The following is an 18744-nucleotide window of genomic DNA, read 5'->3' on the forward strand; positions in this document are numbered from 1 at the left end:
TATATATGGCTTTATATGTGTGTATATGTTTGTGTATATATATATATATACACATATATCAAAAGAGAGATACATATACATATACATGAGTATATGTATTGTCTCCTCACCTGCACCTCCAATAGAGTATAAATAAGTTCCTTGAGCCAAGGACTTTTTTTCATTTTATCTTTGTAGTGGAGGGCCCTAGCAATATTTATTGAATATATAAATTATTGGATTAGAGCAGATTTTGGACATCTAGAGAGGCACAACGTCTTAACTAGGATCATATGCTACCTACCAGCAGATCTGGGATTCAAATTGTTGGGGCTCCTCTTCTCCATGTGAAGAGATAAAGAGAAGCTCAGATTCTAGCTCAGATAAGAAAAGTTGAGTTGGTCTATGTGGGTAGACAATATTCAGGTTCAAGGAGAACATAAAACTACTATTCACTATATCACATTAAGGTTTACAAAGCACTTTACAAATATTTCCTCATCTTCACAAGCTATTCACCTAAGAAGTAGATATATTATGGTCCATATTTTATGAATAATGGAAATGGAGGCCAGAACTAAGATTTTCCCAGGATCATACAAGTAACAAATGTCTGAAGATGGATTTGAACTTTGGTTTTCCTGAATCAGAGAGACAGAGACAGAGAGCAAGAAAAAGACAGAGAGCAGAGACAGTGAGACAGAGAGAAAGACAGGCAGAAAGACAGACACAGAAATGGGGAGAAAAAGTGAATCATACAGATATCTAGCATAGAACCTTGTAAATATCATATACAAATATTTGTTGAACAAATAAATATAACACATGCTATACCCACTGTGACACCAATATAACATATATATATATGTATGTATGTATGTATGTATGTATGTATATATATACACACACATATATATCCAGAAGAATATATATGTGTGTGTGTATATATATATATATACATATATATACATATATATATACATATATATATGTGTATATATATATATATATATATATATATATGTGTATATATATATATATATATATATATATATATATATATATATATATATATATATATATATATATATACATATCCAAGACCTAACTATGTTGTATATATTTTTATCTTTCTAGATCAAGGGTGGGGAACATCCCACCCACAGGCCATATAAGATCCATGAAATCATTTGCTAAGGCAACCACAGGTGATGGAAAGCTAGGTACAACAATCTTCCATTGCTTGAATTGTGTAAGTTTATAATTTTGTATGCTCACAAATGATGTTATAAATATCCAAATGACCCTTGGTAGAAAAAGCTTCTCCATACCTGTTCTAGATAGTATTAAGTGTTTATTTTTAAACTTCTATTGTAGTGAATTTCAGAAAATAGAGTGATGCTGATAGACAAAATCCTGTCAGTTTCTGGCCAATAGAGATACTAATCACACAAATAATTCCTAATGATACATTAAGAACAGAATATAATTATATTTAATATAACTTTCTTTACAATAACTATACATATATCTTTCATATTTCAGTGTAGATATAATTCTGAGTGATAGCTTGAGAATGAATATCTTTAAGTACTTTGTACTCTACATTCATTCACTTCTATGCTTACATAGTATGACAGTGCTATATCATCTTATTATGCACACTTGCAATTTATGATTTTTTAAAAATGTAATATTTTATGAATAAAATTGCAACTTGATAACTTGGGATACAATTTTGTTAATGAAGTATATGTTTGAAACACAATTCCCACTTCTGTATGGGTAAATATGTATCTTTCTGATTGGATGTTGCTACTATAAGTGTGGAAGATAGTTGTAGAAAAAGCAGAGATCTACATCGATTGGTACTATGTCCTTACCTGTTATTTTTATGGTTAAGCGAACTTTTCTTTCTTTGGATAGCAGGCAACTAGATGGTAAAGAGAATAAAGTGCTGATCCTGAATCAGGATAACTCATCTTCCTTAGTTCAAATCTAGCCTTAGATACTTAATTAACCCTATATGCCTCAGTTTCTTTTTTTTAATTAAAGACCTTTTTATTTTCAAAATATATACATAGATATTTTTAATGTTCACTTTTGCAAAACTTGTGTTCCAAATTTTTTTTCCTTCCCTTCTTTCCATCCCCTCCCCTAGACAGCAAGTAATTCAATATGTTAAACATGTGGAATTTTTCTATACATATTTCCATTATGCTGCACAAGAAAAATCAGATCAAAAAGGGAAAAAAATGTGAAAGAAAACAAATGCAAGCAAACAATAATAAAAATGTGAAAATACTATGTTGTTATCCACATTCAGTCCCCACAGTCCTCTCTCTAGGTGCAGATGGCTCTCTTCATCATAAAACCATGGGATTTGTATGCTTTAGTTTCTTATCTATAAAATGAGGTGGAAAAGGAAATGGCACATCACTGTGGCATCTTCGCCAAGAAAAGCCCAAATGGGGTCATAAAGAGTTGGACATAATTGAAAAACAACTAAACAATATCACCAAAACTTTTTTCTTTGATAAATGCTTTGTGATCCACAAATGTATTGATGTGTTCCATTTTCACTCCTGAATCAAACCAACCTGAATTAGGCCTGGCCCAGAACATGAAGGGACAGAATTTGAAGTCTAAGCATCTTATTTCAATCCCAATTTAGTCAAAATTCTAATAACCTCATAAATAAAATAAGAGTATTCAGAGCTCATCTAGTCTAAAGTCTCTTATAGTTCTAAATCCTATTAAATCAGCCTTACTTTGATATATTCTTTTTAGCTCCATTAGAGGGAACATTAACTAATCACCAAGACCCTAAGCCAAAGCCTAGACAAGGATCAGTGTACTGCTCTTTCAAACGCAAAAGCAATACCAGAAGTGTGCTGTTGATCCCCCTTAGTGTTGTCCAGACTCCCTGAGTTTCAGGGAATGAGGTAAATCAGAAGGGTGTAATCATCACTTCCAACTGATGCTCTAATAATTCAATGTGAGACAGATTGTAGCAATGTATGTAATTTCATACAGGGTAAAAATAGTTTCCCAAGAAGGTAGGACCTAAATATCATAGGAATTTCTAATTTATCACCAGCAACAAGTTAGACACAATGGATGTAACCTAGCCTTTGCTTGGAGATTACCAGTGATCAGAATCCACTACATTGGAGGTAGTCCTTTGCACTTTGGGACATCTCCCATTGTTTTGCTTGACTATACATATTTGTACTGGATTTTGTTTTTCTTACTTCCTCAATAAGTGGGGAGGTGTTGGAGGTGAAAAGAGAGAATTTGGAACTAAAATTTAAATAAAATAGACTTTTAAAATACAGTTGAAAAAAGAAAAAAAAAGAAAAAAGAAAGCTCACCACATATTCACTATGATCACGATTTACAAACTAGGTGAACTTGTACAAGTCATTTATTTCTTGAAGGCTTCAGTTTCCACATCTGTAACATGAGAGGATCTAAATGAGATGATTTGATGTTTTATAAAATGAGAGGATGACTGGAGAGCTCTTCATGCTCTAACAATCTATGTTTGATGAACTATCATTTTTTTTTTTTTGCATTATAGTAAGAGACAATGAGATCTGATGCAAAGAGTCGAATGTGACTATCACAAGCCATATTTCTTAAGACAATTTCTTTGTTGTATTTGGAATCCATGAACCTGTGTTCATATTCTCTTAGCACCTTATGTTTTTGTTGTTCAGTCATTTCAGTCATGTTCAATCCTTACGATCCTATTTGGGGTTTTCTTAAGCAAAGATACTGGAGTGGTTTTCTACTCCAGCTCATTTTACAAATGAGAAAATTGAGGTAAATGGGGCTAACTGACTTGCCCAGGGTCACACAGCTAGTACGTGTCTGAGATCAGATTTAAAACCAGGAATATGAATCTTCCTGACTCTAGGGACAGCATTCTATCAACTGTGCCATATAGCTTTCCATTCTCTTATGTGATCTTGAGCAGGTCACTTTTGGGATTGACTATAAAGTGAGAGAGTTGTACTATGAACATAAAGGATTTAGAGTTTGAGCTTTTATTTTCCAAAGGAGGTTGCTGCTAGAATTAGAATGATGATAATAGTGTTTTACATATTTTTGCAGTTTTACTTCATCTCATCTTCCTCATCCTCATCCTCCTTATTAGCTTCTTAATGAGAGGAAATGTGATAATAGTGGAAAGGCTTGGAGTGAAGGCCTGATGAAAGTACCTGGAGTCAACAGAACCCTGTGGTCAAATCTTGTCTCTAAGAGTGATTTGCTTTATGACTCTGGGCAAAGCCCATCCTCCTAGCCCTCAGTTTCATTATCTATAATCTGAGGACAACTCATAGGGTTGTTATGAAGATCAAATTAGATAATGCATAGATAGCACTCTGTATACCTTAAGTTAATTTATGTTTTCAAATACTTTCACATAATAGAACTAAAACATACTTTGTCTATTTTAAGGATAAGATTTGGGCAGCTATGTGGTGCAGTGGATAGAGCACCAGCCTTGAATTCAGGAGGACCTGAGTTCAAATCTGGTCTCAGACACTTAACACTTCATAGCTGTGTGACCCTGGGCAAGTCACTTAACCCCAGCCTCAGGAGAGAAAAAACAAAAAAAAGATAAGATCTATTTTGAAGGAATAAATATAAAGCTCTCTACTTGTACAAAAGATCTATGTAAATATAAGATATTATAGACATGGCTAAATAGATTGCACTTTACCTGGCAATTATCTTGAGACTTTAGGACTATGGTTTCTCTCTCTCTCTCTCTCTCTCTCTCTCTCTCTCTCTCTCTCTCTCTCTCTCTCTCTCTCTCTCTCTCTCTCTCTCTCATCTCTCTCTTTCACTATATATCACCAATCTGACATTATAGCCATAATACCTTATGGAACTTATTACTGTATCTTCCAAGAGTCCAGAAACATAGTCCTACTATATTTGGCCCTGATTAGGACACATATTGAATATTGCATTTTACTTTTTAGGGATTATATTTTAGCAAAGTTAGAGAACATTGAAAAGTGGATCAACCAGCAGTCTTGCTACTAAATCTGTGTCGCAAAAGAAATCATAAAAAAAGGGAAAGGACCCAAATATACAAAAATGGTTATAGTAATCTTTTTGTAGGGTCAAGGAACTGGAAATTGAGTGGATGCCCATCAATGGGGGAATGGCTGAATAAGTTATTGTATATGAATGTAATAGAATATTATTGTCCTATAAGAAATGATGAGCAGGATGATTTCAGAAAATCCTGAAAAGACTTATGTGAATTGATGCAGAGAGCAGAACCAAGAGGACATTGTGCATGGTAATAACACTCTTATGGGATGATCAACTATGATGGATTTGGCTCTTCTCATCAATATGATGATTCAAAGCAATTCCAATAGACTTAGAATGGAAAATGCCATCTGCATCCAGAGACAACTAAGGAGACTGAATGTAGATCAAAGCTTATTATTTTCTCCTTTGTTTATTCATCCTTTCTTTTTTGTGTTTTTTCTTGGTTGTTTTTTTTTTACTCATCATGATAAATATGGAAATATGTTTGAGAAGAAATGAATATATTTAATTTATATCAGACTGATTGCTTTCTTGGGGAAGGGGAGATAAAAGAGGGAGGGAGAAAAATTTGGAATTTTTAAATTTACTATTTTTATGATAATTTGGCTTCTTAAATGTTCAATCTTTCTAAACATATTTTCTCATTTAGCATGCTGCACAAAATAAAATCAGATCAAAGGGGGAAAATGAGAAAGGAAAAAAATAAGTAAGCAAACAACAACAACAAAAGATGAAAATATTATCTTGTGATCCACAGTCAGTCCCCATAATCCTTTCTATGGATGCAAATGACTCTCTCCATCAGAAGTCAATGATCCATCACAAGATTGAAATGACCTGAATCATCTCATTGTAGAAAAGAGCCAAGTCCATCACAGTTGATCATTACCTAATCTTGCTATTGTATAAAATGTTCCCTTGGTTCTGCTCACTTCACCAGTTCATGTAAGTCTCTCCAGGCCTCTCTGAAATCAGACTGCTGATCATTTTTTAATATCCCCAGACCCAGGAGATTCATTGCTAGATCAAAAGGTATGCACAATTAGATGGTCCTTTGGGCATAATGGAACACAAAGTCTTACAAAAATGAATGTTGAAAACTATCTTTGTATGTGTTTGAAAAAATAAAATACTATTTAAAAAAAGAAAGAAAAAGAAAAAATGGATCACCAAGAATGCAGATAGACTTGAGGTTATATCAGAGCAGGATTTGTTAAGGAATTAGAGATGATAACCCCAAATTGGCTGAGCACAGGTCCAAAGAGGGCCCCATAGAATTACCCCAGAGACAGGTGCTCTTGACTAGCAGAGTTCAAAATACTCTAAAGTCCCAGTGAAGACTCTTGAACTTGACTTATAAGCATGCCACTTGAATGAGTCTTCCTATATCTCTCAGATAGATTTGTTTGGGCCATTGAACAAAATAATTCACTTACTAGTAGCAAACATGGAGAAGAGGGTTACTCTCTCTGCTTCCACTCCCACCCCACCTTCTTATACACATAATGCCCTACCCCACATCCACTCATCCCAAGCTTCACATCTCCTCCTCTCTCCCCAGGCTCACCTGTTCTAAAATACCTTGAGACTGTGATTTCAAAAGAAGTAAGCTAAGTAGAATTATACCTGTTAGAGCTGGGTAGGATCTTGGGAACTTTACCCATTCATTTGCCAAGTGAGAAATGAGAGGTGAAGTGATTTTCAGGTAGAGAGCCAAATAGCTAGTTAATGAAGTGCCATTAAAGAAATGAGGTCTTCTGGTCCCTGTCTTTTTTATCAGGAGTCACCTTCTACTATGTTCTATAGCATGCACCTCTGTGTTCGCTTCAGCAGCACATATAATAAATCTGAAATGATACAAATATAGCATAATCCCAGCACAAGGATGACTAGCAAATTTATGAAGCATTTCATATTTTTAAAAAATTTTTAAATAGCATATTTATCTCACAATAGCCCTGTGGGTAACACAAATAAGATTATCACATACCATCTGAAATTACTTTTATCAGGAAAGTTAAAAGACATAAAGCAAACACTGTGAAGCTCAAAGATTGGGGACTGTCTCTGGGGAATGGATGAATCCGATACATTTTAAAAGGAATTTTAAATCAAGAAGGAAGCACTATTATTTTGCTTGTTAATCTCCCTGGGATATTGTGTGAGTTCTAAATTAAATTAGTAAAAAAGTTGAGGTGTTTCTTTTGTGGAGAAAGCAAAATCTGTTATTTTTCTAAATGGAAAAAAATCACTTTACCTCCCTCTGACTGTTTATATGTCAGGACAAGATAGAAGACAGAGCTAGATTGAATGAAATGTACATGTCATTACACTGATAAGGTTTGTTTGAAAATTATTAAAAGTCATCCCTCCTGAGAAAAAGGGGGAAATAGTCCATCTAGGAGGTTGTTGTGATAAGACCAGGATACTAATACATCACTCTTGGAACTGGGAGCTAGCACAATAATTTTGGAAACATAATTCTGGAATTATGCAAATAAAGTATTTAAACTGTTCATTTTCTTGTATTCTGATTCCATCGCTAGACTTATATCTATCCAAAACATCATTGGTAAAAAGAAAGCCTCCATATACACCAAAATATTGGTGGAAAAGAACTGGAAACAATGTAAATGCCTATTGGTTGTGGAATGGCTAAACAAATTATGGAAGATGAATAAAAGATAATGCTGCTCTGTTGTAATAAATTTGGAATATAATGAATATAGAAAAGTGTGGAAAGCTGTTGCTGAACTGATACAATTCAATTAAGAAGAACTAGAAAGATTGTGTGCAAAATGACCTCAACAATGTAAAAGGAAAGAATAACAACCACAAAATAAGGGAGACTAAATGTGGCAAAATTATAAAGAAAAAGTTGCTCCAAAAAAGATACATGAAAAGATATGATACAGGGGAAGATATTGCATATGTGGTCATATTTTTGCAGTGTATTGAACAATTTTGCTGAAGTTTTTCTCTTATTTTATTCCCTTTCCCTTTAAAAAAATTTTAAATGAGAACATAGGGGGGAAATAATGGGGAAATGTGGGTTATGGGGGAAAAAAAGCATATCAATAAAGGTATATTTTTAAAATATGTGTTTTTAAAGCTATCCATCTAGGACAATTCTAACCCCAAAAAAAGATTATGAAGAGGGGCTATTAAGCTAGAATTAGCAGAAATATTGACAATGGGTACAAATTGCCATAAAGGAGGTTTTAAACATTATATAAAGGAATATTGCCTCAGAGAGATCACAAAGTTGAACAGGCTATTTTGGGAGATAATGGTTTCTCCTTCTAGAAGTCCCCAAATAAAGGCTGAAATGTTGTTTAGAGGATTATAATTCAGATTCAAAATATTGATGATGGGTAGAAATTATAAAACAGAGAAATTTAAGACTGATATAAGGATAGACTAATTATAGAATATCCCAGAGTTCAATGGCTATCTTGTGAGACATTTGTTATTTCCTTTTCCAAAAGACTGGACAATATGGTATGGTGCAGAAGCTATTAGAATTCAAGTTTGGGCTGGACTACATGGCTTATAATATCCCTTCAGATTATGAGATTTTGTGAAATCAAGACTGGCCCAAGATAATACATGTTAACATTAAAGCTAAGACTCGCACCCAGATCCTCAGACCCCAAGTGCAGGACTCTTTTCTGCTATAGTATACTAATATGAAAGTGATTTGTCATCCATGAAGAATAAATTTGTTGGCTTTATAAACCAACAAAGCCATAAATTTAGGGCTCAGAGCAACAGAAAGCAGAAATGTGGCAGGTGTTGATATATAATAAATCTGCTATCAAGAGGCAAGTATTATCAACCTGATAAGAATAAGAAGCCTCCTGCAGCATCACAGACACCTTAAAGCAAGCCAAGAACAATTAGACTCCCTCAGCAGCTCTGCATTCCAGGAAGTATTAGTGGCATTTGGTTTAAATAAGCATGCACTGAAGAAGAGGACTGGGACTTGCAAGTTCATTGAAACCTTGGTCCATGATCTATGTCTAGGGATGCGTAGAATTCCAGTGGTTCTTGGGAATTTCTGAGGAGTGCAATTGTCAGGCAAGGAGGCCCATTTTGACATTCCCAGTGTGCTGTATTCTTGAAGCTGGCAGCCAGCCCAGACTATGCATGGTCCAATGATCTTGATCTCTTTGGATTTAAAGACTTCTGTTCCTCCATGGGAAGAGGCAGCTTGGCATCTTCTTGATCATCACACTGAACTTATTGCCAGAAACTGAGCTAATACTTTTTATAACTTGAGGCCAGAAGACACTGGGAAAGTTTATTTTAATTATGTTTGTGCATATATGAATATATGTAATATGTATGCATGTATATACAATTACATATTAGAAGGAGGCAGGATATGTGAAACTGGTTTCTTTTCTAACCTTGTTGACATAATCACACAAATGAAAAGAGAGATAATCGAGATGGAGAAGTTATAATAAGTGATAAGTTTTTGTTTTGTTTCAATTTTTGAATGCAAGCATGTGTCTATATTGTCTTATTCCTTTAAGAAGTGTGGAGTTCTCCCTGTTAGTTTTCCCACTAGCTATTTCCTAGTCAAAAATTGGTGGTCTTTGAGCAGCTGAACCTGCCAGACCTAGAGGCAATGAAGTACACTTGAGGCAGGAAGCAACTTTGCGAAGTGAGACACCCTGCACTTCTACTAGAGGGAATCAAGAAAGGAAAAAAATTATCCTCCCCTTATTAGCTTCTTGCAATTGCATTAGAGTTATATATCCTGTATGAGTCACTAATCCATCAGGGAGCAATAATGCAGAGCAGACACAGACAATCAGAAGTAAGAAGCAACACTGAGGAGCATTGAAAGTGTCATATAGTTTCTTAGATGTTAGCTCATTTCTCTCATGTTTTATTTTGGGCATAATTAACTGACCAACTTTAGTTTTTGTCTTAAATGCTTTTACTGATAGACCAGTTATTTTGATTTTCTAGGTAGTCAGTTTTCTAGGTAACTGCATATCAAAGTACATATGGGGCATTTTTAACCCAGTTGTTTTAGACACGTCAAACTTCTTTTGTTACTTTGGATTTCATTTAAGAAGTTTACAATTTCTCCAAGCTTGATTTGATCAACATAATGTCATCTGCAAAGAGGACTTCGCCATCTATAGGGAATGCCTCTTCCATTTAGTCTCTGGTCTGAATATCTCATATGACCATGACAACTTTAGGCAAACTTAACTCATTATCTTATATTTGAAATTGATACTTCACTTAGATATAAAGAAAGATATTACAAGAAAATTAGGAGAACATGGAAATTCATTGTAAAATTTGTATTTTTGTAAAATTTGTAAAAATTATATCTGTTGTACATCTTTCTAAGAATCTTAATTTTTAAAAAGATTTTACAAGTACCTACTTGCTATTCTTTTCTCTCTTCATACTATCTCCACTCTGCTACCCACTGGAAGTAACATCTCTGCTCTGTAGGTTGCTCAGACTTGAGAAGACTTGCTGGGTTTTTGAGGTCTGTTTCTCTCTTCATTTTCTCTCTCAAATGGCAAAGCTAACTCCTAATTGTCTTGAATCCTTAGTCAGCACCACTTACAATATCAATTTCATATGTGTGTGTATGTGTGTATAAATACACACACATTAAATAGTTTAGCTTCTAATTACTTAAAGGAGAAGTTAGTGGCTTAAAACAGATATATAGACAGTCTAAGTTTAATAGTTGAGGATTTCAGTGTTACTTTTACAGACTTAGACAAATCTAACCAAAAAAAGTTAAGACTAAATAGGTACTAAATAAGTACTTCTTGTTGTGCTTCAAAATGCATTTAGTTTGTTTAACTATGCTTATTTATCACAAGGAAGAGTGTTAAAATTTAAAAGAGTCAGGAAAGGAATAGTAATAAAATATACAAAAATATACATAAAAGATGCAAAAAAGAATTAAAATGATAAAGGCATCAATGAATTTTTTAAAAATACACAGATCTGGAGAAGAAAAGTTAAGAACAACTTCAGATGACTCAATGAATAAAGCATGTATAAGCACTTAACTATGTGCAAAGCCTTGTGCCAAACAGTAGAGATACAATAGGGAAATAAGATAGACCTTGCCCTCAAGGAACTCACTTTCTTTTTCATTTTTTCTTCTATTTATTTTTTTTAAGTGTTAGCTTTTTATTTTCAAAATACTTGCAAAGATGGTTTTCAGCATTCACCCTTGCAAAATCTTGTGTTTCCAAATTTTTCTCTCTCCTTTTCCCACTTCCACTAGGTAGCAAGTAATTCAATATAGGTTAAACATGTACAATTCTTCTATACATATTTCCACATTTATCATATGGCACAAGAAAAATCAGATCAAAATGAGAAAGAAAAAAAAGCAAGCAAACAACAAGAAAAAGTGAAAATATTATGTTGGGATCCACATATAGTCCCCATAGTCCTCTCTCTGGATGTAGATGGTTCTCTCCATCACAAGTCAATTGGAATTGGCCTGAATCACCTCTCTGTTGAAAAGAGCCAAGTCCACAGAATTGATCCTCACATAATCTTGTTGCCACTATGTACAATGTTCTCTTGGTTCTACTCATTTCATTTAGTATCAGTTCATGTAAATTTCTCCAGGTCTTTCTGAAATCAGCCTGCTGATGGTTTCTTACACAACAATAATATATATATAATACAATATAATAATATAACAACCATAACTAATTCAGCTATTCTCCAACTGATGGACATCCATTCAGTTTCCAGTTCCCTGCCACTACAAAAAGGGCTGCTACAAACATTTTTGCCTATGTGGGTCCTTTTCACTTTAATGGAAGAGACAGTACATGAAAGCTCTTAAGCTTTCTCCATCAGAATCTGAGGGGAGATTTGGTCAAAGTGGAATTTGCAGAATTCAAACCTGAGCTCAATATTTTTTGAGAAATTTAAGTTTAAAAGGCTTCTTCTCTTGAATACAATGAAGGAATACATAAAGTATTATCTTTAGACTCAAAAGACCTATATTTGAATCCTGCATTTAATACTCACCAGGTGTATGAATTTGGGCAAGTTTCTCCTTATCTCTTCCCACTTCAATACAAACTCCTTGAGAGCAATGACTTTTTATGTTTTTCTTTGTATCTCCAGAAATACAAAACACAGTGTCTAGTATTGAACAAGAATTATTTATTATATCTTAATAAATAAAAGATATAATGAATAGAACTCTGGCTTCAGAGTTGGAGACCTGTATTCAAGCACTGTTTTAATCTCTCAGAGTTCCCAGCAACTCTAAAACTATAGCTAGATCCTAATTAGTGCAAATAATGAATTTTCTGATGTGGTCACATTGCATCTATTAAAAGTTATAAAAGTTATATAAAATGATCATTGGTCTCAACTTAATGGAAATATACCAGGAATTTGAATGATATGGCCACTGAAGGGGTAATTTACTATTTTCACTATAATGAAACTGTTGAGGGAATTTCTTTTCTGGGAATTCCCTATGTCAATGAAATCTTAGGCCTGTTCAAAACAAATATATTAAAAAATGGTCTTGCAGAGACAACTTTTTGTTAACATCAATTTAACTATGAATTGTCATTTTTGTTTCTCTATTAAAGTCATTCTCCAATTCTTTATTATGGCAGAAATGTGGCTTGAGGTTCTTAAAAGTCTATCAGGGAAAGCTGTCTTGCACATACTATACAATGAACTGTGTAGTAGGATATCAGAAATACTGAAAAAATCTTAAGTATGGACCTTGCTGGTATACAATTACCAACCCTAACCAAACTAAAAGAGCCTCATTACCAGAAATTTAGCTACCAGAAAATGAGACTTTTTGCAGCTGGAAGGTCATGAAACTAAATACTGAAACATGGAAGTTGTTGCAATCAAAATCAATAGAGGGTGTGCTCACATGGTTAAAATCATGGATCCTTGAAGTACAAAGAAATCATTTTCTTCCCAGGAATCATTTCTTTTAATTTAATAGAGGCCTTGAGTGACTTCACCCAAAGCCAGCACTTTGCCCTCCAAGATGTTCTCAGATGCCCACTGTGTATTAAATTCTGTTTGCCAAGGTTACTCTCTGCCTCTTAAGTTTGCCAATTTCAGAAACACATCTGTTTAGTTTGAGATGGATGAGGTCTCCCTTATAGTTATATTGCTTTTTGGAGGCAGGAAACAACAATTTGGGTCAGGTCATTCTCTGGGCATTCCTTGTCTCATACACTCAATTTTTCTGTACAGACAAGTCAAGTAATATAGCTTCAAAGATCATAGGATGTCAAAATCTAGAAGGAACCTTGGAGACTAAAAGGATACAATCTTCTTATTTGACAGGTGCTGAGCCAGAGAAGAGAAACATGTCAAAATTAACAAAGGCATAATAGGAATTCAGATCTACTGATTCCTATTAAAAATGGAATGGGCTGCTTCAAGAGGCAAGAGTCCCAACTCACTAGACGTCTTCAAAGCAAAGAGGTCTGAAGTCAAGAAGACTGATCTTCCTGTGTGACCCTAAGCAAATCACTTAATCCTGTTTGCCTCACTTTCCTCATCTGTAAAAATGATCTGGAAAAGGAAATGGGCAAAGAAATCTCATATCTTTGCCATGAAAACTCCAAAGACTCACATACAACTGAAAAATAACTGAATAATAAGAGGTCTTCAAGCAAATCTTGGATGCTCAATTCTCGGAAAATTTGTAAAGGAAAATTTTGGTCATGTGTGAATTGGGTTAGATGGCCTCTGAAATCCCTTCTTATCCTTAGATTTTTTGATTATTTTTTCCATAAATCTCTTTATTACACATTTGTCAAATCTATTTCCCTCTTCCCAAGTGATAGGTTTATAGGATCTCAAATCTAAATCTAAGTGAAATCTAAAAAATCATCTTATTCTATCCTCCCATTTTACAAATGAAGAACTGAGGCCCCTGTAGGTTATATAGTTTGCTCATGGTCACACAGGTAGTAAATGTCAGAGTCAGGATTGGAACCCAGGTCTTCTGACTCCAGAGTCATTGCTTTTTTTCTCCATTGCTGCCTTCCCTAGGGAGAATTCTCTTCCTCCTTAAATTTCCCATATGTTTTCTTTCACATTGATTTCACTCTCATTGGGATTGTATTTATTTGTTTACATGTCTTTTATTCTATTAGATTGCAAATTCTTTGAAAGTAGAATCTATGTTGTACTTATTTTTGCATTGCCCCATCACCTAGCATAGTGCCTTGAATGTTGAATGTTTAACATATATCCATTGAATTTAATTTATTTAGTTGAATTTAGAAAATATGATTCCATTACTTTTTAGCAAGAACATGAAAATGAAGAAAAACAAGGTTATGGTCTTTGTGGTTTTGTGATTAAAAACCTATTCTCAAAAAAAAAGTATGATAGTCAAGAGTTCTTTTTCTACTCCTGTGTGTTCAATTTCCATGTGGCTAGGTCAAGGATAAGAACAATTAGGAGTGACTGGCTTCCTCGTCTCCTCAAAGACTTCCAACACATCAGACAAATTACTTTAGGAGTTTTCTTTCATGATGAATTGCTCTAGGCAGCAAGCTCATGGAAAAAACTGAGTAAGCTGAAATAGTTGATCTCACTTTCCCAGGCAAGGCTCTCCGCTTTATGAGGCACAGGTCAGGATTTTCTTTCCTACGTTTAATACAAAAACAAGACTTAAAGGGAAGACTTTCATATCCACCTGCTGTTTGAAAGAGAAATAAGATTTTTAAAAGGGGTGGGGAGAGAATACAGAAAATGAGATTTCAAACGGGGTCACATGTGATTGCAACAACTTCATATCTCAAATGGGGTCACAAAAAGTTGAATACAATTGAAACAACTAAACAACAAAGTCAGAAGACTGACCGAAACTCATAGGACATTAAAGCTAAAAGAAGGTATAGAACCTCAGTTACGAAAAAATAATTTCTCCCAAATGAGCAAAACTTGAATACAATTTATATCTTTTAAAAGTTTTTATAGATTTTTTTGTGTGTTGACATCACATTTATTTCCCCTTGCACCTTTATAGGAAGGCATTTCTTTTGAAAAAGAATGGAGAAAAAGTGTCAGTTCAAGAACATACCAACTAAATCTGATAGCATATGGATTATTCTATCCCCAGAGACTTCTATCTCTGAAAAAAAGGAGGAAATACATTTTTTCTGCTCCTTCTTTGAGACCAAGTTTAATCAATATAATTACAAAGTTTTATATTTATAGCAACTCTTTTTATGATGGCAAAAGAATTGGAAATTGAAGAGATGTCCATCAAATGAGGAATGACTGGACAAGTTGTAATATGTGATTATAATGGAATATTACTGTGCTATAAGAAATGACAAGCAGGGTGATTTCAGAAAAGACTTACATGATACAAAGCAGAACTAGGAGAACACTATATACAGTACCAGCAGAATTGTACAAAGAATAACTTTGAAGGATTTAACTATTTCAGCAATTTGATGTTCCAAGACAATACCAAAGGTCTCATGATGGAAAATGCTGTTTGCTTCCAGAAAAAGGACTGATGGCATTTGAATACAGACTGAAGCATTCAATTTTCACTTCTTTCCTTCTTTCTTTCCTCCCTCCCTTCCTTCCTTTTCTTCCTTTCTTTATTTTTTCTTCCTTCCTTTTAACCTAATTCAAGTTGTTTATACCTCAGGAAGGGAAGAGGGCAGGAAGAGAAGAAGAGATAGAACTTGAAACCAATTTTTAAAAAAAGTTAAAAATTATTAACATGTAATTGGAGAAAAAAATTTTTAAAATAATTACACCATATTTAGTTTCTCTTGTCATTATTTCTACTAATATTATTGTAATCATTGTGTGCATTGCTTTCCAGGTTCTGCTTATATAACTTTGCATCTGTTCATATGTCCTCTGAGCATAGTTTCCCTCACTCAAAGCTGTAAAACAAAGTTGAGAAATGTGATTAGTTTATACTGATTAATGCAACTTTCATTTACTTTATGGCATAAGAACTTTCCTTGCAACCAGAATTCCAGAATTTTAGAATTAGAATTAGATCACAGAGGAAATAAAAATCCTTTTTTGTCAGCCTCTAAAGGCAAATGTTCAATATCTCCCAGACAGCTCATTCCACCTTCTCATAATTGATTATTAGAAGTTTCTTTAAGTTGAAGCTTATCCTGGTTCTCTGTAACTTCACCAATTATTCCTGGCTCTGATCTCTGCAACAAAAAGGAACATATCTTATCCCCTTTCAGCTTTTCTAATACCTGAAAACAATTATTAGTCTCTTTTAACTCTTCTCTTCCTCATGCTAAAAGTCTCCTGTTCTTACAACCAGCCTTGTGAGGTAGCTGGCATTAGTGTTACCACTTTCCTTTTACAGATGAAGGAACTGAGTTTTAGATGATTTAAGATGATGGTGACATAAGTAGCTAGATGTGCGTCAACCTCCTGGCTCCAAGTCAAATGCTATTTCTACTATATCACACAGGAATGAGTAAGGAATACTTTCATAAAGTAAGTGGGAAGTACCACTTTCTAACATTCTAAATCAGTTGAGGAGGTATTGTCCTGTCTTCTAAGGGCTATTTCATTTTATAAAGATAGAAAGTGTACTGGGCTTGAAATCTGAAGACAGGGGCAGTAAAGATGAATTCTACAGAAGTTTTCAGGAGAAAAAAATATTAAGGTTAGGGAAGTGCAAAAAGGTTTGTTTACTTGGGGGCAGCTAGATAGTGTGTTGGATGGATTGTTGGTTCTGGAATCAGGAAGGGCTGAATTCAAATCTGGCTTCAGACATTTGCTAGCTGTGTGATCTTGGGCAAGAATTTTAACCCTGTTTGCTTCAATTTTCTCTTCTGAAAAATGAGCTACAGAAGGAAATGGCAAACCACTCCAGTATCTTTACTAAGAAAATCTCAAATGGGGTCACAAAAAGTTGAATACAACTGAAACAACTGAACAACAAAGTCAGAAGACTGAAATGACTGAACCACAAAGTCCTTGAGAAAAGGCATAATTATTTTTTTTACAATAGTAATCATGTATGTTTGTTTCTACTGATGCTAGAATGACTCAGAATGTCTGAATTTAATCAAATGAAACTGAATTAACCTATTTTCCCACTTTTAATTTTCTATCAATTGAGTCCAAGATTTCATACCATATGCATGTCTTCTTGCTCTTTTTTATTCTATTTTGACTTTTTTTAGTTTTTAAAAATAAATATCATTCCCAGGAACTATGAAAAAGCTGTAGCTCTTAAAGAGTATCCTTCTACTGACTATTAGAGTTATTTCATTGTTTATTGGTATGGGGAAATCAAGTATTTTAAAAATCAGTCAGAACTATGATTCAGTTGCATTGAAGCACAAAGTCAAAAATAAAAACAAAATGCCAAAAGTTGACAAACTTGGGAAATAGCCTATAATAATCCTTAGAAAACAAGCCAAAACTTTCAGAGAAGAACATGAGCCAGTGTTCACTAGAGGATAGCTTTTATATAGAAACATAATATCTTAGTGATGGAAAGAATCTTGTAGGTTTTTAAAGTATAACTTCCCATATGATATATGAGTTCTACTCTGTAACATCCCCAGGAGATAGTCCTTTAGCTTGCACTAAAACTCATCAGGGATGAGAGATTTAATATCTTACAAAGCAACCTACTCCATTTTCTAGTAGCTCTATTTCTTTAACTACATATTAAACAACAAAAATTAAAGCAATTTATATTGAGCCAAAACCTTCCCCCCTATAATTTTTTTTCAACTTGTCCTTCTCCTGCCTTCTGGAACTATAAAGAACAAGTCTAATCACTTTTGCACATGACAGTCTTTAACTATATTAAAATAGCCAAGTTTTTCTCTTCTTTCTCCAGGCAAAATACCCCTTGTTCTTATAATCATTCATTCTTCCTGTAAGAAAAGAGGCAGCACAGCATTAGGGATGAAACATGTTCTGCTTGGCCCCAGAAGGCAGAGCTTAGAAATAATGGGTAGAAGTTGAAGATTTAGACTTGATATAAGGACAAACTTCCTCTTAGTTAGAGCTGTGGATTAAGCCCTTTAGCTTGGTAGGGAGGTTTCCCTCACTAGAGGTCTTAAAGGAAAAGCTAGATGATAACCTGGAATCTGTATCACATAGGATATTTTCATTCAGGTAAATAGATGGATCAAATGACCTTTGAGGTGCCTCCTAATTCTAAGTTTCTTATTTCATGATCAGTGGAAATAAAATTTTCCCAGGAAGTAGCAGTGGAAGAAAAAGTTGCAGTTATAGCTTTGTAGCCAGATTGTCAAGAGCTCCGAATAACATACTTTCCTTTCTATAATCATATAAATTCTGCCTTCCTCTAGGCAAAACCAATCCAAATTTAATCTACCTTCTCTGGAAAGCCTTTTTTCATATCCCAACCATAAACAAGCTCTTGATGTTCCCATGGATCTATTCTCCTTAGTATTTACATTTTCTCAGAATTGGAAAGTATCTCAAAGACTTTTCAAGGTTATTTATACCTGAAAAAGAATCATTTATACAAAATACCTGACAAGTAGTCATTCAGCCTTTCCTTATAGATTTTTAGGAAGAGGCAACTCTCTATGTCCTGAGGCACTCTGTTACATTTTTAAATAGCTCTCATTTTTTTAGAAAAAAAAATTCCTTACTTCTACCTAAAATTTGCTTCTCCCTATT

The 18744-nt window shown here is 34.1% G+C and overlaps 1 protein-coding gene and 1 non-coding gene across 2 annotated transcripts in view; both read left to right on the plus strand.

The window, feature by feature from the left end:
- Positions 1-18744, plus strand: part of ASAP1 (ArfGAP with SH3 domain, ankyrin repeat and PH domain 1) — a 568420-nt gene that overhangs the window by 17315 nt on the left and 532361 nt on the right. The gene's annotated exons all lie outside the window — the stretch shown is intronic.
- Positions 6876-6978, plus strand: LOC141552316 (U6 spliceosomal RNA). Its single transcript, XR_012485122.1, has one exon. It is a non-coding gene; the product is annotated as a U6 spliceosomal RNA (small nuclear RNA).

This window comes from Sminthopsis crassicaudata, chromosome 1 (assembly GCF_048593235.1).
Source record: "Sminthopsis crassicaudata isolate SCR6 chromosome 1, ASM4859323v1, whole genome shotgun sequence".
NCBI lineage: Eukaryota > Metazoa > Chordata > Mammalia > Dasyuromorphia > Dasyuridae > Sminthopsis > Sminthopsis crassicaudata.